Below are 27,277 nucleotides of genomic sequence, written 5' to 3'. Positions count from 1 at the left end.
GTGTATTACAAGGGGCTGTCCTTCAAGAACATTTGGGAGCTGCAACTGGTGTGTGTATACCAGTATGCTTTCAGCTGATAGATATAGTGTATACTTTTTTAATGAAAATTATCAGTACTTTTGATCAGTGACATCATCAAAGTAAACAAATCCATGTGCTGATTACATCACCAGATCATGCCCCTAAATGGAAGTGATGTGCACAGCCCCCACCCTTCGGATATGACGTGCATAGCCCTCTTCTCCGGATGTGATGTGCATAATTGACCCCACATGGTGCAGGACTCATAATGTCATAACCCTAACTGGATATGTTGTATTGGTCTAAGCCCATCATGATAAGCATAAGTAGCCATAACAGATAAGGGGTGGTGCAAGAGCCTAGCCCTATTTTTTCAGATACGTTGAACCTAACCCCATCAAGAAAGATGTCAAGCCTCTGGCTACATGATTAGGTTAACCCTAGACTAATTCTATGGACATTCAAGGGGACTGTGAAAAAAAAAAGTTTTTTTTATTTCTAATCATTCTAGCCTAATGATAGTTTTAATTTTTGTGGAGATTTAAAATCAATGCCTCAAAAGCTTGGGGGGGGGGGGGGGAGCACCTAGGGCCTGCCTTTAACTCCACTTTTTTTCCTAAAAGGTATTTATTTCTAAGCAATGATGGTTTTAATTTTTGTGGAGAAAGGGCCTGCATTTAACCCACCTTTTTTTCTAAAAGGTATTTATTTCTCGGTGGTTTTAAAAACATTTCCTTGAAGGCAGGGGAAAAAACACAGCCCCCTTTAAACCTGCAGCTGGTTTTTACCTTTGTAAAATCTAAAGATGCATATTCTGCCAATTGCACCCTCAAATCCTCATGTAACCGTTTGAAGCCCATCTACAGGAAAAGACAAGGAATATTAACAGGAATTAAAATGTTCACAAGAGGCAAGCAGCCAACCAGCATGTAGGGATTAAGCCTTGTTCAGGCATGCCTGGGACATGCCCGGGCATGACGTACCCACCAACCAACCACCCCCTGTGATTCTGGGCATGCGCAAGAGGCATGCCAGGGACATGCCTGGGCATGTCATACCCCCCATGAGTCTGGGCATGCGCAAGGCTCAAGGACTTGTCATTACAAGAGCTGGGTAGTTTGTACAGGTATCCTTAATTCCAGCAGTCTCTTGAAGATGGCAACCTCTGATGGAGATTTGTTTGATGTAAATTTGACCCTCAAACCTCCCAAGTGTGGGTGCAGAATTAGAAAAAGACCTGAGCTACATGCCTTCATTGAAGAGAATGAACTTATAAAGCTTTGTTATTGCAGGTTCTGCAAAATATCAAATGGTAAGTAAATATAAAAATTAAGAAAACAGTATTTTGATTAGTTGAAACAGCCAATCTAATTCTACTTTATTTCCTGCTTTAGAAAAAGTGGAACCTCAAAATGTCAGCATGCCTCAGGTTTTGAAAGCGTGTGTTATTAAAATAAGACACCATTGTTTAATGGGCTGTTTAAAATCAGAAAATAATGTGGACAATAACAGTGAAACAGAGCTGATTAACAGCTTATGTATTATACTTTCTATGCCGCATGTTCTCTGGATCATCATCAGTATTTCTGACAAAGTGAATAAATTATATTTCACTCGGGATTCCCTTGGTGAGCTCCAGACATTCATACAGTGTATCGATAAGAGCAGTAAACCACTGTCATTAACATCAAAGATTGAAGATGAATTGCCATAATCTCTGAAGAGGTTCATATGCCAGAATGTAACAGAAATTAATTACAAGAAACTGTTAAAGATATGAAATTTATAATAAAATGTGCTTTACAAATCACATGAAAGATGTATTATTATTTTTCTTTTTTGACCCTCCTGTTTAACCTTGTCAGATGTTAAACACAGAGATACTGTTTAATTACTATATTATTCATTCAGGATTTCCTGATGCTGGTGGGGAGCCTGGCCAGTGTTTGCAAAAGGTGTGAAGAACTCACCAACTCTGATGTGATTAATTTGTGACATTATCTACTATTCAAATGCATCTGAATAGGTGGACAGTTTTGCAAAAGGTATGAAGAACTCCCCTTTTCTTATGTGATTAATTTGTGACATCACCAGCATGTATAAAAGTAGGGCCCATACTTGTCCAGTCATGTTTGCTGGTTTCTGGCATATCCATACCTCCAGAGCCATTTGATCTGCTAAGAAGACCCCGATTCAGAATGGAAGCTACTATTGTAAGTAATTTTATGCCTAATTTTGAAACACTTAGCTACAAAATGGTTTTTATAGCGTTCTTGTCTGCGTGCTTGCTTGCTTGTTTGTTTGATTTTTTTATTTCACTAGAATGAATTGACAGACTCAGAATGTTTGAGGGGAACTACAATTCTAAGTAGTTTTATGGCTAATTTTTTGAAACACTGACCCCTCTTAGATGTAAAATATGTTTATAACATTCTTGCTTGCTTGCTTGTTTATTTGACTGTTTGTTTTTTTCACTAGAATGAATTGACAGACTCAGAATGTTTGAGGGCATATGAAGGTATTTGTCTTTCATACTTTCATACATTTAGATTATTATAAACATTTCTGCAACAATTCTTACCATTGGGGTTTTTCTTTTCCTTCAGAATGGGAGGACAATCAGTTATTCATGGATCTCACTATTCCTGCTGAGCAACAGGGCCTCCAGCATGACATGACCCCTCAGCCTTCCACAAGCCACACAACATGAATGATGTTAGGAGGTATAATATCTAGCATTTTATCCAACTACAAAACTATTAGTATTATTTTTTAGAAACTAAAGGTGTCTCTGTGTGTGTGTGTGTGTGTATGTGTTGGTATTACTTTATTAGGAATGTTGGTGATAATTTTGTTTGTTTGTTTGTTTGTTTGTTTAACCAGATCCTGTCTGCAAAAAATGGCGATGGACTTCCTGCATCCCCAGCAGACAGTGTTAGTTGGGATTCTTTGATTGTATCTCAACCAGAAGAAGATATATGTCATTCTATGCCCCAGCTACAAGCCCCTAACTCTGCAAACTCTCAGAATATGAACAATGTTTATCTGGATATGGTGCAGGTATGGGAGAAGCCTATGTGAAATTTCAGAGATGTGGAATATTATCATCGATATAGATTTGTTAATCTTGACTGAATCCTGTCTTTTGTAGTTGCTATAGAAGCTATTCATAATGTGTTACAGATTCTTTTGAATAATATTGTTATGAATATAGGCCCAAATGATTTTGTTCAACTCCGGTTGGATGCAGAGGGGTTAAATCATCCTCTCTTTTCTCTTAGGAGGCGTGTGAATGATTTAAATGCTGTTGATTTACTGACCAATGTTGAAAATCTGGTTCAAAGTAAGGCAGAGATATTGTGGAGGGGTAATTTACAATTAATGGTTACCATCATGAAAAACAAGGAGCGGGGAGAGCTTAGGAAGTTAAACATTGTGCTGCTCACCAGAGTACTAGAGAAAAAAAGACAACACCTAGTAGATTTCAATGTGGAAGGTGAATTTCTTTGTTTTGCTAGCTGTTTGCTCTGTCTGATTGGTGTGGATGTTTACTATAATTATCTTGTTTTATATGCAAGACGGGTGGCAGTTTTTTGTCACAGGTCACCCACAGCAAGAAAAAATAGTGTTTATATTGTTACACGACAAGCATTACTGTGGCATCAAAAATATCAAGGGCTTCCTGGGTGAACACTATTTCTGTAAATTCTGCAACACACCCTACCACCGCAAATTTAGTCATGGCTCTCAATATATTTGCAGAGCCTGCCTCAAGCAAGAATGTCAGCAGGTTGAGGTGGAGAAGACCCACTGCTGTAGGTGCAAAGTGTCTTGTCAGTCTAAGGAATGTGTTGAAAGACACACACACAACTCGCTATGGAGGGAAAAGTTGACTGTAAGAATAAAGAATATTGTGAAACATGTGGGGTTTATCTCTTTACCCCCTGCAAAAAGTGCAAGGAAGTCAAGTGTGGGCAGTGCTCTGAGAAGGTTGAAAGCTTGGAAGGGCATTTATGCTTTCTAAAATCGTTGGACCGACCGTGAATTGTTGAAAGATACATCATTTATGATTTTGAATGCTGCCAAGAAACAGGCACCCATATACCTAATTATATATGCACCAGGGATATGTTGAAGGATGGCAATGATAAAGATGTGAGGTAGAATTGTTATGGTGTTAAATGCCTGGAGCAGTTTGTAAAGAAATTTCTAAATCATAAGTTTAAAGGATGTACTTTTATCGCTCACAACGCCAAAGGTTATAATGGGTATCTAGTACTGAGACAGTTGATCCGTGAAAAGGTTAGGGTTCAACTTATAAGTCAGGTGGCGAAACTTCTGTGTATTACCCTTTTTGAATTTCACGGTTGTTTTTTTCATGGGTGCCCCCTCCGCTACTCTGAAAAAGACTTCAACAAATTATTTGATTCAACATATGGTAGCCTAGACAGCCGTACTAGGATTAAAAAAGAGTACCTTAGGTCACAGGATTATGCTGTGCGCTGCATCTGGGAACACGAATGGCGGCTATGGTGGAGGATGACACCTCTTTGAAGCAGTTTCTAGTTGAGAATAAGCTCCTTTGAATCCTTGAGATGCCTTTTTTTTAATGGTAGAACAAATGCTACATGCCTCTGTGTGTGCGTGCGTGCATTTGTGTTTGTGTAAAAGAGCATAGAAATTACCATTATTTTGAAGAAATTGCAGAAATGTGTCCAAACAGATCTAAAGCAAATTTACTTTTCTAAATCATGTCTTTCAATGTACAATTAAAATTTCCTTCTATATACCAGGATTACTGCTTTTATATCTGAGTAATAGTTCAGTGAGTTATATAATTTAGACACAAAACTCAAGAAATTACTTTGCAAAAAAATCCCCTTCCCCCCCTTATACTATCAATAACATGCAAATACAAGCAGTGGAATACCTTGGCCTTAGGTTGTCCAATGATCAGGACAACCAGCCTGTTTCCATGTCTAGTACTAGCAAACCCCCCCCCCCCCGCCCCCCCAAAGAGAGGAAAAACAACTGCATAGTTTTCACAGTTTAGTTAAAGCCTTAGCATATGCAAGGATAAATATAAGGATAAATAATCTTGGGGTATTTTTTATGGTTCTTTGAATAGTTCCAGATCTACCAAAGTAATAGTGGGTTAGTCAGAGATTTGGAAGGTTATGATCACCCATGAAGTATATTACCTACACAAATTGCCATTTGCCCAGGTCTGAAATCTTAGCACTGAACACTTCAAGTTGACCTTTTTCATAATTTGTCTAGTCCTAGCCAGAACATTAAGTCTGGCTTCACTAATGTTCTTTAGATCTTATCTGCAGTTAGCAAATTATATGCTTTTCTGTTAGCCTGCAGCAGGTTTAAAATCATCACAGCCAGCAGTTTTGGTTCTCTATGGTCTTGTCAGTCAAAACTGGCAAAGCAATAAAAAGCAATGTATCCTGTGATGTCATCATGCTTCTCCCTATCATCATTTCACAATTTACCATATATGTCTGACTTATATTAAATGGTAGATTGTGAAATGATGATATCAAAGGGTATATACTATGTGTGTACACACACACACATGCACACACCCCTGTATGAGCAATTGAGACTTTGTTTGTGGCATGTTTACAGACTGTACTTTTACTCTTTCTCCTAGTACATTCCTCACATTTTAAGCAACATAACACAGGTATGTCTGGTTGGAAATACTGCATAAACAACCCACTTTAGATTAACATCAACCCTTGTACTGTGAAGGACTGAGAGCATGAAGGGTGAAGGGATGGCAGCTAATTTTTTCTGGACACTGTGCACTCAGTGAACTTTAGTGCAGAGAGAAAAAGGAGAGAGGGAGAGTCTATCATGCATTGCTTCCTCTTTCTTAGAAATTAGATTTCTCAGAAGAAACCTTATGTAATCTTGCTATGCCACTGACTGGTCTGCACTGTAATGACCCGAGGGTTGAAGAAAGCTTTATGAGATGACTTTTGCCAATGATCAGTGAACCAAATAGCGCATTCAGAAATCCTGTTTCTTTTATCAAAACAGAATCAGACACCAAAGGACTAAGGAATGAAACTATGCCTTCTCAGTCAGAGGATTTATTAGTTAGCTTAAAACCTATACACATCCATTATTAGCTATGATCACTGCTCACAGAGTGCAATTAGCAGAGATCAGCCATACTTTCAACTGAAATGTTTAAAGCATTTTATTCCATTGGATTGTTTGTGAAAATGTCATAAGGAAACAAATGGGGAACATCAACCAGATTCACTTTACCTGCTTTGTCAATGCAGACCTTTGCTTTTCAGAAGGGATGGATAAATAGGCTTCAACCAAGCTGCTGGTAGGACTAGCGCTTCTGGAGGAATAACGCTTTGAGGAAATTGGATGGTATTGGTTGGTTGATAAAGTATATCATTATGATAGCTGGGCTGACCATTTAGCTGTGTAATGTTTGTGGTTTCAATATGATGAAAACTCAAATTAAAACAATAGATGGATAGCCTGGAAATCCTCAGGAGATGTTGATGCTAAAAAGAAAACTTCCACAGTTATGGCTAGAAGAAAGTATAAGGCAAGGCATTGGATAGGCTATTTAAGGAGAAGAGACCAGCTGTTTGGTTCTTGTTCCCAATTTCACTCCACTAGTCTCTTCCCTAGATCTGGGAGGCCAGATTACTGGGCACCTTGGCCCCAGATTGTTATTATTGATTAAGATTGAATCTATCTACAATTTCATGGATGAGAATGCAAATCTGGCATGCATTACTGAAACCTGATTGTGTAATGATAGATAAGGTTTCTAGGGTGTCGGGTGGTTCCGCAGTTAAAAGGCAGTAAGAAGGAAGGTTTGTGATAACAATTATTCAGGAAAATTTGGCAGTGACCAGATGCATTGCTGCATAGATGACTAGATATAAAGTGCCTATATACAGTATGAAATTGTGATCGAATGTGCAGCTGAAGGAGGGTGTGTGTGTGAAAGAATGTCAGCAATAGCATCTCCACATCCTGGAATTGGAAATTCATGACCTCCATGGCAACCATGGGTTTATTTCTGGTGATCTTAGGACTGACATTTACATGTCAGATCAGGTCTTTTCCTTAGAGCAAATGGGCATGAAATGAAGGAGGACACTGAACTAAATTGAACTGCAATTTAGCACCATAATTTGGGTACTAATGGACTACTTTTCAAAACAAGTCCATTTTGTCCCATGCCAGAAAATCCTGACAGCCAAAACTTTAGCAAAGCTGTTCCTGCTTCGCATAGCAATAGCAATAGCAGTTAGACCTATATACCGCTTCATAGGGCTTTCAGCCCTCTCTAAGCGGTTTACAGAGTCAGCATATCGCCCCCACAGTCTGGGTCCTCATTTCACCCACCTCGGAAGGATGGAAGGCTGAGTCAACCTTGAGCCGGTGAGATTAGAACTGCTGAACTGCAGATAACAGTCAGCTGAAGTGGCCTGCAGTACTGCACCCTAACCACTGCGCCACCTCGGCTCCTTAATACTGATTGCATGGTGCCCCACGTTTCATTATATCAGAATGTGCCTTGGACTACCTGTTTTGTTTCAACACCAGAGGAGCAAGATTGTGCCACCTGGGAACTGTCTGTTCTCTTCTCAATCTGAAGATCTCACAACATCTTTGCATCTTTGGATTGACTCAAAGATGAACTGGACATTGGGAGGGGTCTTGGAAGGAATGTTTTAACCTAACACTCTAGTGCACGAAATTCAGATTCTACCTAACACTCTCTGCTATCACTGTCTTACAATAAAATTTCCTTTTGAAATGCCATTTGTTTCAAGAGTTCTGCTCAAGAGAACAGTGAGAACAGTTAACCAGTGGAATAGCTTGCTTTCAAAAGTTGTGGGTGCTTCATCACTGGAGACTTTTCAGAAGAGGCTGGACAGCCATTTCTTTGGAATAGTATAGGGTTTCCTGCTTGAGTAGGGGGTTGAACTAGAAGACCTCCAATGTCTGTACCAACTCTTCTATTCAGTTATTCTGAATAAGTTGTTCTGAGCTGATAGGGCAGTGATGGTGAATCTTTTCTGCACTGAGTGGCCAAACTGGAACTTATGCATGAATCCATGCACTGAAGCACCAGAAAACCTGAGTGACCGGTGCCCTCATGCACTGGAAACTAGAAGGGCAGCTGGCAATAGTGCGTGCGCCCACAAGAGACGGCTTTGTGTGCCACCTCTGGCACACATGCCATAGGTTCATCATCATGGTGATAGGAAAAACCCTTAGACCTTTCTATGACAAAAAATTCTACACACCCCTTAACATATATAAAATGTTTCCTGAACATGGATAAATATTATATGTTTAAGGACTTCTTGACATACAGCTGGACCAAAAAACTAGGAATGACTTGATGAATTTCCCTTTCTGACCACATTTCCATTAATCACTGAACTATAATGGGCAGGAATACCTATGTTCCTTTTGAATGCTGATTTATAAATCCCCTTCTGCTTCAGATTAACTATCTCCAGATTGTCAGTGAGGTGTACAGAAGCCTTTAGTTTGCAACCTGCAGAGTTAGTTTTTTATTAGCTTGGTCTGGAAAATAATTGTGGATGGTATATTGACATCATGCAAATTCCCCTCCACAATCCAGTAATTTTTATTTTTAGGAAAATCTGGATCCATGCTATTATTATACAACCTTACAAGGGAAGTATCAACATATATAAGGAGGATCTGACTGCTATTTATGATATTGTCTTGAGCAAGAAACTATTCAGCCTGTTCAACTGGATGCCATACTGAACAGCCATATGCCACATTTTGTGCTGTTAACAGTTCAATATTACAATCATTTGCCGTCTGGTGTGTGTTTACTTTTCTTGAATGGAAAGTTATACAACTGGCCTCAAAACAGCTGAGAAAAATTGCTTTTTCTATCTAGACAGAATTAATGTTCTTTATCTCTCAACTATGATATATTAATTTCTACCATTAACATACGTTTTGGAAAAGAGTCAGTATGGATTTACCTACTTCCCCCCCCCCCCAAACCTGTCTTAACTGTAACACAATTAAGGCTAGATGAATAGCATGCGTTTTCCTTTCCATGAACTAAATTTATACCATAAAATATTAAACTTATTCCACTTATCAGGAACAACAATATCTTGGCTGCTGCAAGATTCGTTCTCTAGCCAGAAAAGGTGGTTCACCGACAAAAGGGCGAACGACAAAAGTGTGCCCGACTAAACCGCAGTAACAAAACCGCAGGTTCTAAAGCGCGCCGACGAATGAGTGCTGAAGCGCGGCGACAGCAGCGCGGCGACAGAAGTGCGCTGTAAACCTAAACCTAACCCTTACCCTAACCCTAACCCTAACCTTAACCCTAACCCTAACCCTAAACCTAACCCTAAACCTAAACCTAACCCCAACCTAACCCTAAACCTAACCCTAACCCTAACCTGAAACCTAACCCTAAACCCTAAACCTAACCTTACCTTAACTTAAATCGCGCTTTTGTCGCCGCACTGTTGTCAGCGGTTTTGTCAGCGCGGTTTTGTCGTGCACGCATTTGTCGGGTCACGGAAAAGGCTCCGAACTGAATGTCCTATAAACGGTGTGCTTTCTATAAATGTCTGTTAAAATTTTAAGGTTAGGAAACAGCAGGCACCCCTAAGCCTCAATGAAGCACCTGTTCATACAGGAAAGGAACTGGGAGAATTGATTGAACTAGGACAGTGTGCTGACTTGCCAATTTTGAAAGTATCTAAATTGTAATCAATGCAACATATAGCAGCCCATGCATGTTGATAACAGGTTCAAGATGTGGTTATCAAAAATGTCTGTAGGAATAGAGGAATTGAAGAAGTCTAATGTAAGGTGACCAGATGTCCCGCTTTCAGCGGTACAGTCATGATTTCTAACAATTTGTCCTGTGTCCTGCGGCATTTTAAAAAAGTCCCGATTTTGGCTTCATGTTGAAAGCGCAGTGGATTTGCTTAAGAAATCCTAACCGGGAAAAGACAAAAGACACTCTGTCTAGCACCTCTCTATGTCTCAGTACTTTCATTGAAGATATTAAAACATTAAAGCAAGAAAATGGAACTCCCCCCCACCCCTTTTACTTCGGTTAGGTTTAGGTTTATTCAATGTATATGCCGCCCTTCTCCCAAGGACTCAGGGCGGTGTACAACATTAAAAGAAACATATAATACAAAAGTTAAGAAGAAATTAAACAGGATATCCCAAACCCAATTAAAATTGACAATGACACATTTTTTAAAAAAAGAATTAAAATTAAAATTAACAGTAATCAATAATTTGATTTGTTTTGTTCAGGCCAGGCTGGCTTGCTGGAAAAGCCAACATTTTAGGGCACGTCGGAAGGACCAGAGGTCGGGGATTATACAAAGCTCCAGGAGCAGCTCATTCCAGAGGGAAGGTGCTCCCACAGAGAAGGCTCTCCCCCTGGGGGTCACTAGCTGACACTGTCTGGCCAATGGCACCCTGTGGAGGCCAACTCTGTGGGATTGCACTGGACGATGGGAGGCTACTGGTGGCAGTAGGTGGTCTCGCAGGTACCCTGGGCCTAAGCCACGGAGTGCTTTAAAGGTCATAATTAGTACCTTGAATCGCACCCGGAAGACAACCGGCAACCAGTGCAGGCTGCCTAAAAGGGGTGTAACATGGGAGTACCTGGGTGCCCCCATGACAACCTGCGCAGCCGCATTCTGGACCAGTTGAAGCTTCCGGGTGCTCTTCAAGGGCAGCCCCATGTAGAGAGCATTACAGTAGTCTAGGCGAGAAAGGACGACGGCATGAGTGACTGTGCACAGAGCATCCCGATCCAGAAAGTGGCGCAACTGACGTACCAGGCAAACCTGGTAAAAGGCCCCCCTGGTCATGGCCGTCAGATGTTCTTCTAAACTAAGCTGTGTATCCAGGAGGACGCCCAGATTGCAGGCCCTCTCTGAGGGGGCTAAAATTTCTCCCCCTATCATCAAAGATGGAACAAGATGCACAAATCGGGATGACGGAAACCACAGCCACTCTGTCTTGGAGGGATTGAGCTTGAGCATGTTCCTCCCCATCCAGATCCGCACAGCCTCCAGGCATCGGGACATCACGTCGAGGGCATCGTTTGGGTGGTTTGGGGTAGAGATGAAAAGTTGGGTATCATCAGCATATTGATGATACCGTACCCCAAAACCACGATCTCGCCCAGTGGTTTCATATATATGTTGAACAGGAGGGGTGAGAGAACCGACCCCTGGGGCACCCCACAAGTGACATGCCTTGGGGTTGATCCCTGCCCTCCAGTCAACACAAACTGCGATCGATCCGACAGGTAGGAGGAGAACCACCGTAGAACAGTGTCCCCCACTCCCAACCCCTCAAGTCATCGCAATAGGATACCATGGTCGATGGTATCGAAAGCCGCTGAGAGGTGTAATAGGACCAGGACAGAGGAACAGCCCCTGTCCCGGGCCTGCCAGAGATCATCGACCAACGTGACCAATGCCATCTCCGTGCTGTATCCAGGCCTGAAACCCAACTGAAAAGGATCCAGGTAGACAGCTTCATCCAGGGGCTGGGGAAGCTGACGTGCTACTGCATTCTCAACAACCTTCGCTACAAAGCAAAGGTTGGAGACCGGACGATAGTTGGCTAAAGAAGCTGGGTCCAGGGAAGGCTTCTTAAGGAGGGGCCTCACCACCACCTCCTTCAAGGTTGTGGGAAAGAACCCCTCTCTCAACGAAGCATTGGAAATCGCCTGGAGCCAGCCTCGAGTCACCTCCCGGGAAGCCGAGACTAACCAAGAGGGACACGGGTCCAGCACACAAGTGGCAGCACTGAGTCTCCCCATAATCCTGTCCATGCCCTCGGGGGTCACAGGATCAAACTCATCCCAGATGGTCTCCACAAGATTCATCCCCATCGACTGGCCTGAATCTACCCAGTCAGAGTCCAAGCGTGTCCGGATCTGAGCGATTTTATCCTGCAGATACTGAACAAATTCTTCAGCCCTACCCTGCAAGGGGTCTTTCCCAGCTCCTTGGTTAAGTAAGGAGCAGGTCACCCTAAACAGGGCGGCTGGACAGTTATCTGCGGACGCGATAAGAGCGGAAAAATGTTCCTGTTTTGCCACTTTTATCGCCACTAAGTAGGATTTAATATGAATTCTTACTAGTGTTCGATCAGATTCGGACCGGCTGGCCCTCCAACCACTCTCTAGGTGTCTTTTTCAGCATTTCATCTCCCGGAGCTCCTTGGTAAACCAGGGAGCTACCCAGGATCAACACCGGGTCAGAGGCCGCAAAGGCACAACACGATCCAAAGCCCCAGTGGCCGCCCTATCCCAGGCTTCCACTAGGGTTTCGGTCGAGTTGTGAGCAAGGGATTCAGGAAAAGTCCCAAGCTCCATCAGGAACCTTTTAGGGTCCATCAGGCGCCTGGGGCGGAACCATCTAGTCGGTTCCGCCTCCCTGCGGTGAGGGGTAGCAGTATGGAAGTCAAGCCTGATGAGGAAATGATCCTAACATGACAAGGGTTGGATAGAAATATCCCCTAAATCTAGATCATTCATCCACTGCCCAGAGACAAAAATCAGGTCGATCGTGTGTCCCCCATTATGAGTGGGGTCTTGAATTAACTGAGTTAGGTCCATAGCCGTCATGGAAGCCATGAACTCCCGAGCTGACTCTGATGTCTCGCCAATGGAAGGCAGATTGAAATCCCCCAGGATCATAAGCCTGGGGAAATCAACCGCCAATTGCCTGGTCGCGTTGCTTGGGGCGGAGAAGAAGATGGCAGCACCATGCTGCTGAGTGCAGCATTAACATCAACATCGTCCACTGCTGAGTCCGAGAGAGGCCTGGACGCCCCCTCCTTTTTTTCCCATCGTACTGGCCTTTTTACCATCGTAGCCTTCTTCTGATATCACTCCTTTGCCCCCCCTCCCCTGTTGCCAGCGAGCCTTATCATCTCCCTACCCAGCACTGACTCTCCTCCGCCTTGGCTGGTGACCATCTACTCTGGCCGTAATATCTGTCCTCCCCTCGACCGTCTGCTGCCTGCCATAGCCCCAGATAGTTAGATAGACTTAGGTTAGATATAGGTATAGGTTTAGGTTTAGATATAGATAGATATAGATAGTTAATAGTTTAGGTATAGTTTAGGTATAGGTACTGGGGGCAGTGCCATCTGTGGGCGCATTCGGCTTTTGGGCAGGGCTGATAGGGACCAGGGTCGGGGTCGGGGCTAGGGTTGGTGGTAGAGTTGGTGTGGGGGTTAGGGCTAGGCTATGCTCGGGTTAGGATTAGGATTAGGATTGATGTAGGGTTAGATAGGGTGAGGTTAGATTGGGTTGGTGTTAGATTAGGTTTTAGGTTTAGAATTAGGATTAAAACTAGGATTAGAATTAGGATTATAATTAGGATTAGATTAGGATTAAGGCCAGGGTTGGAGTAGGGCTAGGAGTGATAGATGATGGCAGCTGTAGGGGCCAAGACTTGGCTTTGTGGAAATTGGCGCCCTTTAACCTGTCTTCCAGAGCGGCTTGGGCCAGTCTCAGACGTTGGCCCCCCAGACTCTTCCCCCCCAGACTTTGGACCCTCCTTAACCTTAGGAGAGGGAGAAGAACTGCTCTCCGGCACGTGGTCCACTAATCTTTTCCTGGATGTGGAGGGCTTAAGACTGGAAAGCTACTGTTTATCAATACCGGACTTTTATTCCTTACCTTCGCCGTTTACAGCCACTTTGCACACCATTGACTCTGGACCTGTGGCCTTGGAAGTTTTTCTGGGGCACAGAGGAGGGGAGAAGAGTGGAGCAGCTCGCCCTCCATGTGCACGTTACTGTCTTACATCGCACTAGCGCAGTGCTCCGCGAATTTTTTTTTAGGAATGTAGTGTGAATGGTATGCTTGGTTGATGTTTGTACCCACTTTTTTAACCTCATACTGCTGTATTTTTTGTGTTTAACTAATACTCGTGGGGAATGCATGGGTGAGTGGCTGCGTGTGTATGAGAGGATTGAGAGTAGAGCCTGGTGCCTCCTCCACTGAGTGCTGTTGCAGAAGTGGTAGGAGGCCCAGGCCTACCTCCTGTCCCAGAATGAGTGATAAAAATCGCCTGCTGGATGGTGTGGAGGCTGTGGGAGGGGTTATAGGGTCTATGGTAGTGGGGGTGGGCCGGAGCATTACGGTCACTATGGGGAGGGGCAGGTATGACGGGAACTTCAGGGCTAGTCATTACCGGGGAAGGAGGGTTCGCTACATCACAGAGTTCCCTCCTTCCGGCCCCGTTAGTTCCACTCCAGGGCCAGGTGGTGAGAACTGTCAGGGCCCTGGTCTCAGGCTGTTGTTTCTAAATGCCAGGTCTGTGGTTCACAAAGCTCCCCTTGTCCGGGACCTAATTTTAGACGAGGGGGCAGACCTGGCATGTATTACTGAAACCTGGCTGGGCCCGGAGGGAGGAGTCCCCCTCACTGAAATGTGCCCAGAGGGTTTTCAGGTGCTTCATCAGCCGCAACGCCAGAGAAGGAGTGGGGAAGTGGCTGTCATTGTCTGAAGGTCTTTAGTTCCTCGTAGGATCCCTGCTCCGGAGCTTGTCGGGTGTGAGTCTCTGTTGATGAAGTTGAACCTTGGTGGTCAAGTGGGTTTGTTGCTAACGTACCTACCTCCCAACAGCGTTGCAACAGCCCTCCCCTCGCTCCTCGAGTCAGTAGCCGAGTTGGCGGTACAGTTCCCCAGGCTTATGGTTCTGGGGGATTTCAACCTGCCTACACTTGGCGAACGTTCTGACGGGGCGCAGGAGTTCATGGCTTCCATGACAGCCATGGACTTGGCCCAAGTAATTCGGGGTTCGACTCATTCAGCTAGGCACACGCTTGACCTCGTATTTTTTTCGGAGCAGTGGAGATGTGATCTAGAGTTGAAGGGCATTACAACCTTGCCCTTGTCATGGTCTGATCACTTCCTATTGAGGTTTGACTTTCGGAAACCAATCCCCCACTGTAGGGAGGGGGAACCGATTAGGTGGTTCCGCCCCAGGTGCCTGATGGACCCTATGGGATTTCAGACGGCGCTTGGAGAAATACCTGACACTATCGTCCACAATCCAGTGGAGTCCTTGGTCGCTGCTTGGAATATAGCGGCAGCAGGGGCTCTAAACCGGATTGCGCCTTTGCAACCTCTCCGAGTCAGCGGATCCAGGAGGGCTCCCTGGTTTACCGAGGAACTCCAGGAGATGAAGCACCAAAAGAGACGCCTAGAGCACCGCTGGAGGGTCAGTAAATCTGAGTCAGACCGAGCACTGATGAGAGCCTATCTCGTGGCAATACGGGCGGCGAAATGTTTGCATTTTGCCGCTCTTATTGCATCCGCTGAATCGCGCCCAGCTGCCTTGTTTAGTATAACCCACTCCCTCTTGAAAGGGAGGGATGTGGATGACCCTTTACAAGGAAGAGCTGAGGAATTTGCTCAGTATTTAACGGATAAAGTCGCTCGGATTCGGACAAAACTGGACTCCAATTGCACGATACCAGCCGAGGTACCGGGGGAAGGTCTTGAGCATACTTTATGGATTGAGTTTCAACGTGCTTCTCCTGAGGAAGTGGACAAGGCCATGGGAGCAGTGAGTGCCTCCACCTGTATACTGGACCCGTGTCCCTCCTGGCTGGTCTCGACCAGCAGGGAGGTGACATGCGGCTGGATCCAGACGATTGTTAACACCTCTCTTCGGGAGGGAACCTTCCCGCCCCTCCTAAAGGATGTGGTGAAGAAACCGTCTCTGGACCCAGCCATTTTGAGCAACTATTGCCCAGTCTCCCTTTGTTGGGAAGGTTGTTGAGAAAGTGGTGGCCTCTCAACTCCGACAGTCCTTGGATGAAGCCGATTATCTAGACTCCTTTCAGTCGGGCTTCAGGCCTGGCTACAGCACAGAAACTGCTTTGGTTGCGCTGATCGATGATCTCTGGTGGGCCAGGGATAGGGGTCACTCCTCTATCCTTGTACTCCTTGACCTCTCAGCGGCCTTCGATATCATCGACCATGGTATCCTTCTGCGACGGTTGCGAGAGGTGGGAGTGGGAGGCACCGTCCTTCGGTGGTTCTCCTCCTACCTCTCGGACAGGTCGCAGTCGGTGTTGGTCGGAGGGCAGAGATCGACCCCAAGGCCCCTCAACTACGGGGTGCCGCAGGGTTCGGTCCTGTCCCCCCTCCTATTTAACATCTACATGAAGCTGCTGGGTGAGATCATACGCCGGCACGGGGTTAAGTACCACCAATATGCAGACGATACGCAGTTGTATCTGTCTGCCCCGTGCCAACTCAGCGAAGCAGTAGAAGTGATGTTCCAGTGCCTGGAGGCTGTTAGGGTCTGGATGGGAGTAAACAAGTTGGCACTCAATCCAGACAAGACCGAGTGGCTTCTGATGTTCCCTCCCAAAGATTGGCCAACTATTCCATCTCTCAGGCTGGGGCGTGAAATTATACGCCCCTCAGAGAGGGTTCGCAATTTGGGAGTCCTCCTGGATCCCCAGCTGACTTTAGAACACCATTTGTCGGCTGTGACCAGGGGGACCTTTGCCTAGGTTCGCCTGGTGCACCAATTGCGACCCTACCTGGATCGGGAGGCCTTTCAGACAGTCACTCACACCCTTGTGACCTCAAGACTGGATTATTGTAATGCGCTCTACATGGGGCTGCCCTTGAAGAGTGTTTGAAGACTTCAGTTAGTCCAGAACGCAGCCGTGCGAGCGATTGTGGGTGCACCCAGGTACACCCACGTCACACCTATCCTCCGTGAGCTGCACTGGCTACCCATTAGTCTCCGAATCCGCTTCAAGGTGTTGGTCGCTACCTATAAAGCCCTACATGGCATCGGACCTGGGTACCTGAGAGACCGCCTCCTGCTGATTATCTCCCATAGACCGATCAGATCTCACAGGTTAGGTCTCCTCCGGATTCCATCCGCCAGCCAATGTCGGCTGGCGACCCCCCGGGGGAGAGCCTTCTCTGTTGCAGCTCCAGCCCTCTGGAATGATCTCCCTGTCAAGATCCGGACCCTTACGACCCTCCCGGCTTTCCGCAAAGCCACCAAGTCCTGGCTGCTCCAGCAGGCCAGGGGGCCTGTGAAACATCCAGCCCCACGGAAATTGTGAATGTTGTGGTTTTTTTTTTAAAGTGTTGTCTTTGTCTAGTCTTCCCCCTTCCCTTGTCTATTGTGAGCCGCCCGGAGTCCTTCGGGAGTGGGCGGCATACAAGACAAATAAATACAAATACAATACAATACAATCCAGCTAACACATCCAGCAGCTCCAGCAGGGCCGATGAAACATAGCAGGGAGACAGGTACGTAACAAAAAGGCCCAGCTGAACTCCAAGTCCCCATTTCACTAAAAGGGACTCACACCCTATATGAGGCACAGTGACCTTCTGAGGTCTGAGACTTTCCCTAATAACCACCGTCACCCCCCCACCCCTTCCCTGGGCTCTCGGCTGGTGAAACGCCCGGAAGCCTGGTGGGCATAATTCACTAAGGGGAACACCCCCCTCTTGGCCCAACCAGGACTCCGTAATGCATGCCAGGTCCACTCTACCCTCTTGTATGAGGTCGTAAATGAGGGGAGCCTTATGTACCATGGACCTGGCGTTAAGCGACACCATCTGGAGACCAGGGTCCTGTAATCCCGAGCGCCCAGGGGTGTGAGAAGGATGATGAGGGTCAGAACGCGCGATCGCTCTTAAACAGCGAACCCGCGTCCTCCGAACATAATTTGGCCCTCGGCCCCCACCATATCTGCCTCTCCCACAAACAGTAGAGATGGTGGATCCCCCAATAGAATGGCTTAATGTCTCCCCCGGAATCCCAACCCTTCCCAGCACTCCTGACCTGCACCCCTTAGTTAGCTGTGACCTGTGCCCTGGCAGACTCCCCCCCAAGCCTGTCTGAGCAATCCGTATCAACCCCCCCGCCCTCCCCTTAAAATTTGATTAAACCCCCACTGTAAAAAACCCCTAAGCAGTCTCTTCTTGGCATGCCACCTCTCGGGATCCCAAAATCCGTCATTAAGGAAGCATCTTGATAGGTAAGAAGGCCATCCCTGGGAAAGGGGGAGTTCCCGAAGGGAATAAAGTTCTGTCGCAGTGTAGCATAGAGGAGAATGTGGCATCAACCAAATGGGATGACAACACGGGGAGATGGAACGAGGAGATGACATGTCCATGGGAGGGGGGAGCCGACAGTGTTCAAGGGGGGGGGGGGGTAGCAGGAAGCTGTTGTTGGGCACACCCATGCCGGCTGCAGAGATCCCAGGCTGGGCGTTCTGATGACCACACCCACTCCAGCTGTGTTCAGTGGGGGTGGGTAGCAGGAAGCTGACGCTGAGCCCATCCACGCCAGCAGCAGAGATCCCAAGCCAGGCGACCCGCTGCTGCTGTTGCTGGGCACACCCACGCTGGCTTCAGAGACTCCAGGCTGGGCGTTCCCATTCACGCCGGCTGCAGAGATCCCAAGCCGGCCGCCCCGCCACCACCGCTGACCGCACCCACATCAGCAGCCACTGACGATCTTCATTCTCTCACCGCCAGTCGCCCCCTTTCACTCACGATATTCCGGCTACGAAGCAGTAAGTCGCAGCTCAAGGGTATCCCCGAGGTCCCAGAATGTTCTCATAGCTAGACCTGGAACCAACAATGGAATAGGGTACCCCTGCAAGCCCCTGAGAAGGACAATCATCTCCCTGAAGCTCTCCTCAAACACGAACAGGACACCATCTTGGGCATGCGCAGAAAACTTCCTTTTATAAGAAAAGATGACCCAGTACCATAGAGCTCCAGGAAATACTTTGGCTAGAGAAGTAGCGACTGTTCCTTCCTGGATTTCCCGGAGGGGAGGGACACGGGGGTTGGAGGTCGGCTCGTGTGGGAAAAATGGTGGCGCGCAAGGAGCTCCTCATCACTATCAAGGTTTCTTTGAAAAATATTTCCCTGGGACTAATTTCACCATTTTAATTTACTCAGTTCTTTGTATTAACATCTACATCATTCTGGATTGACTTGGAGTGCTTCTTAAAGGCAAGCACAGAGAAAGAGTCACTGAAATGTATCATTTTAAAGGTCAGAAAGAACAGCAAACCCTTCTCAGAGTCAAAATTATAGCATAAGGAAAGAAGAAGAAATTTTTCCAAATCTTTGATGGAAATGGCACCAAACTGAGCAGTAAAAGGTACCGAAATGGAGCTGTGCACTGCACAAAGTTGTTCAGTGGTTCTTTTCACTGTGGGAGGGTGGGTGGGGAACCCTGGTCCTTTCATTCCCCATAGCAACTGAGGCACAGGAAAAATGGGGCATTTTCCTTCTGCCTTTCCCTCTTGCTAAATATTTTTAAAGAAAAGTGTTAAAATGGATGTAAAAAAAGGTTTCCCCCTTTTTAATATAAATGATGATAGTCTATAAAGATTAATAGGTGTGAACAGAATTATATGTTATCACAGCAAGATGAAAAGTAGGGATGGTTAAACTGATTGCTTTATTCAAAGAAAAGAACATATCTTTTTTAGTTTCCATGTGGAAACCACTTTTAAATTTTGGGCTTGCGGTGGAAAAAATGAAATTGTGATTTTGGTTTTCCTGATTAGATAGTTTGTTGTTATAGAATTGGGTAGTATATATTATTGTGTAAAAGTAAAAAGTTGAGGTTGTAATGTTATTATCTTCTACTGTGCTAAAAAAGAGTCAGAAGTCAATGCCTCCCCCGCTTTTTCCCCTTCTACCACACACTTTCTCCTTTTTCTCTTTTTCCACTCTTAATTTCCCCTTATTTTCATTTTTTGTCTTTTATATTCTGATAAACTAATAAAAATAATTAAGCAGGCGAGAAAGATGAAAAGTAAATGTGATTAAAGTTCATTTTTCATCTTCCCCACCATCATTGCCTTTCCCTCTCACTTTGGCCTTTTCTAGTGGAGCAAAAATAATATTTCTGTCAAAGCTTCCTTCCCAGGGGAGAACTCCCAGAATGCCAAGAGATGGGCATTAAAGCCAACCCAAAAAAGAAAGACCCTATCCCAGAAATCTTGCTTCAAGCCGAATTTCCCCCCATTTCCCTCATTACACTAAAAAAAACCTCTTCCGTGTCTTCCTACTAAATGAGAGCCTTTTGGTGTAGTGGTGAAAGGGCTGGCCTACACACCAAGGGAAGATGAGTTCGAGTCCTGCTTTTGGGCCAGTCGTTCTCTCTCAGCCCAACCCACCTCACAGGGTTGTTGTTATGTGGAAAATATTAAAAGGAAGATTAGGTATGTTTTCCGCCTTTCAGTTATTTGTAAAAATAAGACAGGTGGGATAAAAATCTAATAAATAATAAAAATAAATGAACCATAGACCATTTATTCTATCAGAACATCTTATTCCTAATCAATTCAATTGGATTATTCCTTCATGAGGATTGAAGGTAGCATTAACTAAAAAGTCCCAATTTTTTTAAAAAAATTAATCAAGAAACCCCCCCCCCCCATCAATGGTGTCCCTCTTTACCAATGTTAAAATCTGGTCACCTTAGTCTAATGAAGACAAGTGAGGTCTTCCTACTATTGTGATTATAGATTGATAGAAACAGTTGTAGAAAGCGCATATACTTAAGAATCAGCTCTACTAGAAAGTGACACATGACAGGAAATAGATCTCTTGTCAAAGGAAAGCACTCTTCCTTACTAGGCTGAGTACAAACAAACAGGAAGCAATTAGCACAATCCCAACCATTTATTAACTGTTGTAAATCAGGTAGCAGATAAATCTTCAGCTGCAGGCTGTAAATCAGGGACAGAGATATCTTTAGAGAAAGTATATCTTCCCTATAATTCATAGGTACAGCTTAAATATGGCCAAGAAGAGAAGTCCAATAACATGAGTCCAAAGATATCCATGATCTTCAGATCAGGTGTCATAAACCAAAGATTTATTTGCAGGGCAAGGAACCAGGAAAAACCAAGAATGGGAAGCTAGAAGAATGGAAGTCTCCAACAAGAACATTTACCTAGGGAGTTCTTTAAAATGGGTGAAATTTGAGGCTTTTCCTTATTATAGGACTCCCTTTCTTCTCAAGAAGGCATACTAACCTGCACTGCTCAGCTTCTTGAGCTGACAGCATGTTTTAGGGTTTAGCATTCTCTAAGGTGACCAGACGTCCCGATTATGGCGGGACAGTCATGCTTTATAACAATTTTTCCCGTGTCCTGGGCCGTTTAAAAAAAGTCCCAATTTTCTGGCTTCATGTTGAAAGCCCAGTGGATTTGCTTAAGAAATTCTAACTGGGGCAAGACAAAAGACACCCTGTCTAATCCCTCTCTCTGTCTCAGTATTTTCATTGAAGATATTAAAATGTTAAAGCAAAAAAACGGACCCCCCCATGCCCCTTTTACTCGCTTTTATAAGAAAATATGACCAAGCACCATAGAGCTGCAGGAAACACTTTGCCTAGAGTAGTTAATAGCAGCTGTTCCTTCCTGGATTTCCCGGATGGGAGGGGCACGGAGATTGGAGGTCTGCTCGTGTTGGAAAAAATGGTGACTCCTTATTTTTCTTTGAAAAATATTTCCCTGGGACTATTTCACCATTTTAATTTGCTCAGTTCTTTGTATTAACATCTATATCATCCTGGGTTGACTTGGAATGTCTGCCTGCTGGTAAGTGAGCTGGCTTTTTTTCTTTTATTTTTTAAATGTATTTTAAAATAATATTTTATTTATTGTGCATAGGATTTTTTAAAATAGTATTATTCTGTGTGGATTTAAGTTAAGAACTCCCTGTTATTAATCTTTCCTCAATTAATCTCTGAGTAGATTCCCATCAACTTCAAGATCCCAAGGGCGCATCTTGGAAGCTACACCTTTGTTTAGTTTATAGATGATGCCTTTCCTTAAATACGAAAATAAATACATTGTTCAAATGTGTACATCTCAATAGAAATTACTCTCAGGGGTGTACAACAATCCACTAAAATAATAATATAAAACAGTAATTACAAAAACAGGAGCAACTGTTATGAAAATTATTATTAAAAAATAAAGAATAAAAATGGAGTTATTAAGTATATTAATTGCAGCAACCACAATACAATACCTCGGTCCTTCTTTTCATTAAACTAGACATACTCAATTCCAAGGAATTAAATGACGCTTGCTCCTGGGGAGGAAAGCTATGGCAAATCTAGACAGCATCCTAAAAAGCAGAGACATCACCCTGCCAACAAAAGTGCATCTAGTCAAGGCTGTGGTTTTCCCATTTGCAATGGATGGCTGTGAAGGTTGGACCAGAAGGAAGGCTGAGTACCAAAGAATGTGAAAAATGGTCATCAGTCACTTTTTTCAATGCCATTGTAACTTTGGTCACTATACCACCTTTCTTGCCACAGTTCTTAAGTGAATAACTGCAGCTGGTATTTTGTATTTTGGATAGAATCTTTTTTTAAATTTGTCTAAGACAATTTAAAAAAAGATTCTATCCAAAATAAATTGAAGTGAAACCATTTTTAAAAATTCTATGGACAATACTTTGAAATATATTGTGCATAGAATTTTTAAAAATAGTTTTACTTCAATTTATTCTGTATGGAATAGTTTGAAATGTTTTACTTCAATTTATTCTGTGTGGATTCTTTTTTTAAATTTTCTTAGACTATTTAAAAAAAGATTCTATCCAAAATACAAAATACCAGCTGCAGTTATTCACTTAAGAACTGTGGCAGGAAAGGTGGTATAGTGACCAAAGTTACAATGGCATTGAAAAAAGTGACTGATGACCATTTTTCACACTTAGCGACCATTTTCACACTTAGCGACTGTTGCAGCATCCTCATGGTCACGCAATCAAAATTTTGATGTTTGGCAACAGATTCGTATTTATGATGGTTTCAGTGTCCTGGGGTCATATAATCACCTTTTGACAAAGTCAAATGGGGAAACCAGATTCACTTATGCTACTAACTTATCAGCTGCAGTTATTCACTTAAGAATTGTGGCAAGAAAGGTGGTATAGTGACCAAAGTTACAATGGCATTGAAAAAAGTGACTGATGACCATTTTCACACTTAGCGACCGTTGCAGCATCCTCATGGTCACGTGATCAAAATTTTGATGTTTGGCAACAGTTACAATTTATATTTGTAAATTGTAGTTATGTTGAAATAAAAAAAAATTACAATACTATTTTTGCGTTATATGAAAATTTTTGTTGCTCCGTATAAAATTTTTAATCAAGCCCCCCTCCCCCCCGGTCAAAGGTGTCCCTCTTTACCAATCTGAAAATCTGGTCCCCTTAGCATTCTCTCAAATTTAGGATCTTAGGATAAGAGCCAAGGTGGCATAGTCATTAAATGCAGCATTGCAGGCTATTTTAGTCGGTAAAATGAGGAGCCAGATTGTTGGGGGCAATATGCTGACTCTGTAAACTGCTTAGAGAGGGCTGTAAAATCACTATGAAGCGGTATATATCTAAGTGCTATTGCTATTGCTATCTGACTGCTTTTCTCTGAATTGGCAATCAGCTGTGCTGGGTCTAAGACGCTAAGTCATTACTCTCAAGTGGCTGACAGTTTGCTGATTCCCTTAAATATATGTTGAATGGTAGGTTCTCCTCTTCACTCTCAGAATCAGAAGTTTACGAAACGGATGAAATACCCAGTGAACAGAGCTATAGGAGAAGATGCAACTTAGATAACATCAGTTCTTTGTTAACCAATATGGAACAAGGCTGAGATGTCTAGATATGGGGAAAATAATGTCTGTAGTTACAATTATGAAAGGAGATCCAAGAGAATGTAAAAATTACCAAACCATTGCACAAATAAAAACAAATATTTAATTAATAAACTTAACTCACATTCATAGTATGAATGTGAAGAAACAGGATAAATCAAATTAGGGGAGGGAGTGAAACAAGGATATATATTTTCTATGTATTTGTTTAGCCTATATACGAAGAGAATTGCAGAGCTGGAAGAAAGAATCAAAATCCAATTTCAAAATGCCATCAACTTGAGATATGCAGATTACACTATGTTATTAGCTGAAAGGAGAGGGGGGGGGAGAAAGAAAACACATTGCAAAAGTAAAAATGGATGTGAAAGTTAGATATTGAGAAAGATGATAAATGCCTTTGAATTACAGACTTGAAGATGGCCTTTAAGAATACTTTGGAATGTAAGAAGAATTCAGCAATTTTTATTTATTTATTTAGTTATTCATGTACAAGATAACAGGAATAAGAATAAACATGAATAAGAACACAGGAAATGGATACAAATAAGTGGGGACAGTAGGACAGGGATGTTAGGCACTCTGGTGCACGTATGCATGCTCCTACCTATTTGGGAAAAAAAGTTCCTTTAAGCTGATGATCATAAAGTACAAACTTGCACAATTTGGGCATCTGATAGAAGCAGATACAGTATATTATGAAAAAGACCCAACACCAGTGGTGAAATTCCATTTTTTTACTACCAGTTCTGTGGGTGTGGCTTTGTGGGTGTGGCAGGGGAAGGATACTGCAAAATCTCCATTCCCATCCCACTTTGGGGCCAGCCAGAGGTGGTATTTGCTGGCTCTCCAAACTACTCAAAATTTTTGCTACCGGTTCTCCAGAACCTGTCAGAACCTGCTGAATTTCACCCTTGCCCAACACCTTGTGTGGACCTGATTGGGGAAAGTAGAAAATGACAAAGTCAACAGATAAGATGGATGATGAAATCAGGGAACATATAGAATGTTGTTACAAATTGTGCAAATCAAGATTGTCTAATTTATTCCCATAGCTGCCAGGTGTAAGTCCAAACTCGATGGCACCTAATGAAATTGGAGAACTGAAATATCTTCACTGGGCACCAATTGCTTTTTGGATATAATTTAGGGCTGGGTGTCAAACTCAATTTCATTGATGGCCACATCAGGGTTGTGTTTGACCTGGGGGGGGATAGGAGTGTGAGGCCAGGGGGACATGGACAGCTCAATGTCACTCGTGTCGAGGGTATCTGTGGTGGCCCGAGCACTCTGCCAGCAAAAATGGGCTCCCAAGATGTTTTCAGCTGCGATGGCCTCCTGCAACCTTTTGCCAGCGAAAATGGAGCTTGGGCGGGCTGCACGCAGAGGCATGGGCCGGTCCTTCTCTGTTTCCAGGGCAGTCCCATGAGCCAGATTTAAGCACCCTCTGGGCCGGATCTAGCCCCCAGGCCGTGAGTTTGACACCCTTGATTTAGGGTGTCAACAGTGATACTTAAAGTCCTAAATAGTTTCAGATCAGACCATCTCAATGTCTGTCTCCAATTGCTAATCTGCTCAAAGAGTAAGATCTGATGAAGGAGTCCTTCTAATAATGCCCCTCTCCATTCCTGGAAACCCAATGAAAATAGCTGTAATTAACCCATATCCCTACTCTATTTCCCTTAAGAAGAGCAGCCAAAACACATACATTTCATCAGGCTTTTCAGCTTTTAAAAACATGTTTATTTTTTATACTCTGCATTTTATCAATGTCTACTTTCCTTGCACGCTCACACTGAGTATAAAGGTGAAATATAAACCCCATAGATACATAAATCATCTTATTTCTGCTTGAGGAGAAAATCCTCTGAAACTATTTTGCATACTACCTCTATGTTTCAGTCTCATTGCTCTTGCATACTACTTATTTTTGTGATTCTGCATAACTGCTAGTAATGATATATTCCTACCCTACATGTGCATACAGATTAATAACCACAGAATGTTCTACTAAGCAAATATTTATGCCGCAGTTCAGAAATAGCACATTTGCTTTGGCTTTAGTCCAGTACTCACTAGGACTCAGGTCAAAACTTCTTTTGTGGAAAATAGCTTTTCCATGGGACATACATACAAGTCACATATTCATATGTTGGAGATCCTGCTAAAGAACACAAGCCACCAACATTCCTCTCTCATGGATTTAACAATATATTGTACACCATATTGTAGGGATAACTAACAGGGGGTGCTCCTTTTCCCATCTCTTTCATCTCCCCTTAGTCTTTGTTGTCTGGTGGGATTATAAACCATGTTTAATTGCCCAGGGGTTGTTTTATTCAGATCCAAATCACAGAGATGGGGAGGAAAGAAACAGAGTGAGGGAGAGGAGCTGAAAGAGAAATAGAGAAAAAGATGGGATGACAAATATAGGAAGAGATGAAATGTTACAAAGATAAAAGACAAGGAAAAGTAATCAGTGTTTCTTTTAACTCTAGCTGAGCTGTTTTTATTTCAGCAACTTTTGGCATATAGCTCCTGACAGATTATTCCCAAGGAAATGATAGTCTAAATAGAAAATAGTTCCATGCTTCATTCTGACAGAAATATAGATAGATCCTTGTTTTTTTTGTTTTTTTTTGATATCAGCTATTGTTCTGTGCTCTGTATTGATTGCTTGTGAATATTTTGGAAGTTTCATTTGGTTGACCTCTTGATGGACATTGATAAGCTCTAAACTATTCAAGTTGTGTTATGGCAGTTGAACCAAACTTTCAAAATCCTTCTAGACCAAATGGAAGATGTTTGTGCTTATTTGTTTGCTTAGTTGTTTATTTATGGGAGGTATAAATTCCACAAATTTCCAAAGCAGCTTGTAAAGAAATAAAAACAATTAACTCAATTACAAAGATTTTGCAGACCTAAATTAAAAATAGAGTGATAATGAGAGAACAGGTTCTATTTAATTAGCTCTCATATGCCATTAGCATAGGCCAGTGATGGGGAACTTTTTTTGACTCCCATGCCAAAAGTGAGGGGAGCGCAGGGGGTCGTGTGAGGGTCTGCCACACCCATAATGCTATGCGCACGCCCCGCTTTTGGTGTGATTTTTTTCACCCTCCCCAGGCTCCAGAGGTTTTCTAGTAGCCCAGGGAGGGCAAAAACAGCCCCCCGCCCCCCTGGATGCCCTCTGGAGGCATCAGGAGCTTCCCTGAAGCCTTCGGAGGGTGAAAAATGATCTAGGGGGAACCCGGAAATTCAGGAATGGTGATTTCTGATTTGTCCATAGGCCCAATTTTTGACCTCCGGAGCCTTCAGGAGGCTTCCCTGAAGGCTCTGGGGGGTGGTGAAAAATGGACCTACAGACAAACTGGAAGTCACTTCTGGTTTGCTCATAGGGCTGGTTTTTGCCCTCCAGAGCCTTCAGGGAAACCGCCTGAAGGCCCATGAAGGTCCGGAGGTGAAAAATGGACCTATGGGGAACCCAGAAGTTCAGGA

This window comes from Thamnophis sirtalis, unplaced genomic scaffold, assembly GCF_051295495.1.
Source record: "Thamnophis sirtalis isolate CommonGarterSnake01/CBP01778 unplaced genomic scaffold, rThaSir2_p1.2 scaffold_8, whole genome shotgun sequence".
Lineage (NCBI taxonomy): Eukaryota > Metazoa > Chordata > Lepidosauria > Squamata > Natricidae > Thamnophis > Thamnophis sirtalis.
The sequence above is the reverse complement of the archived record's forward strand: the minus strand, read 5'-3'. Positions refer to the sequence as shown.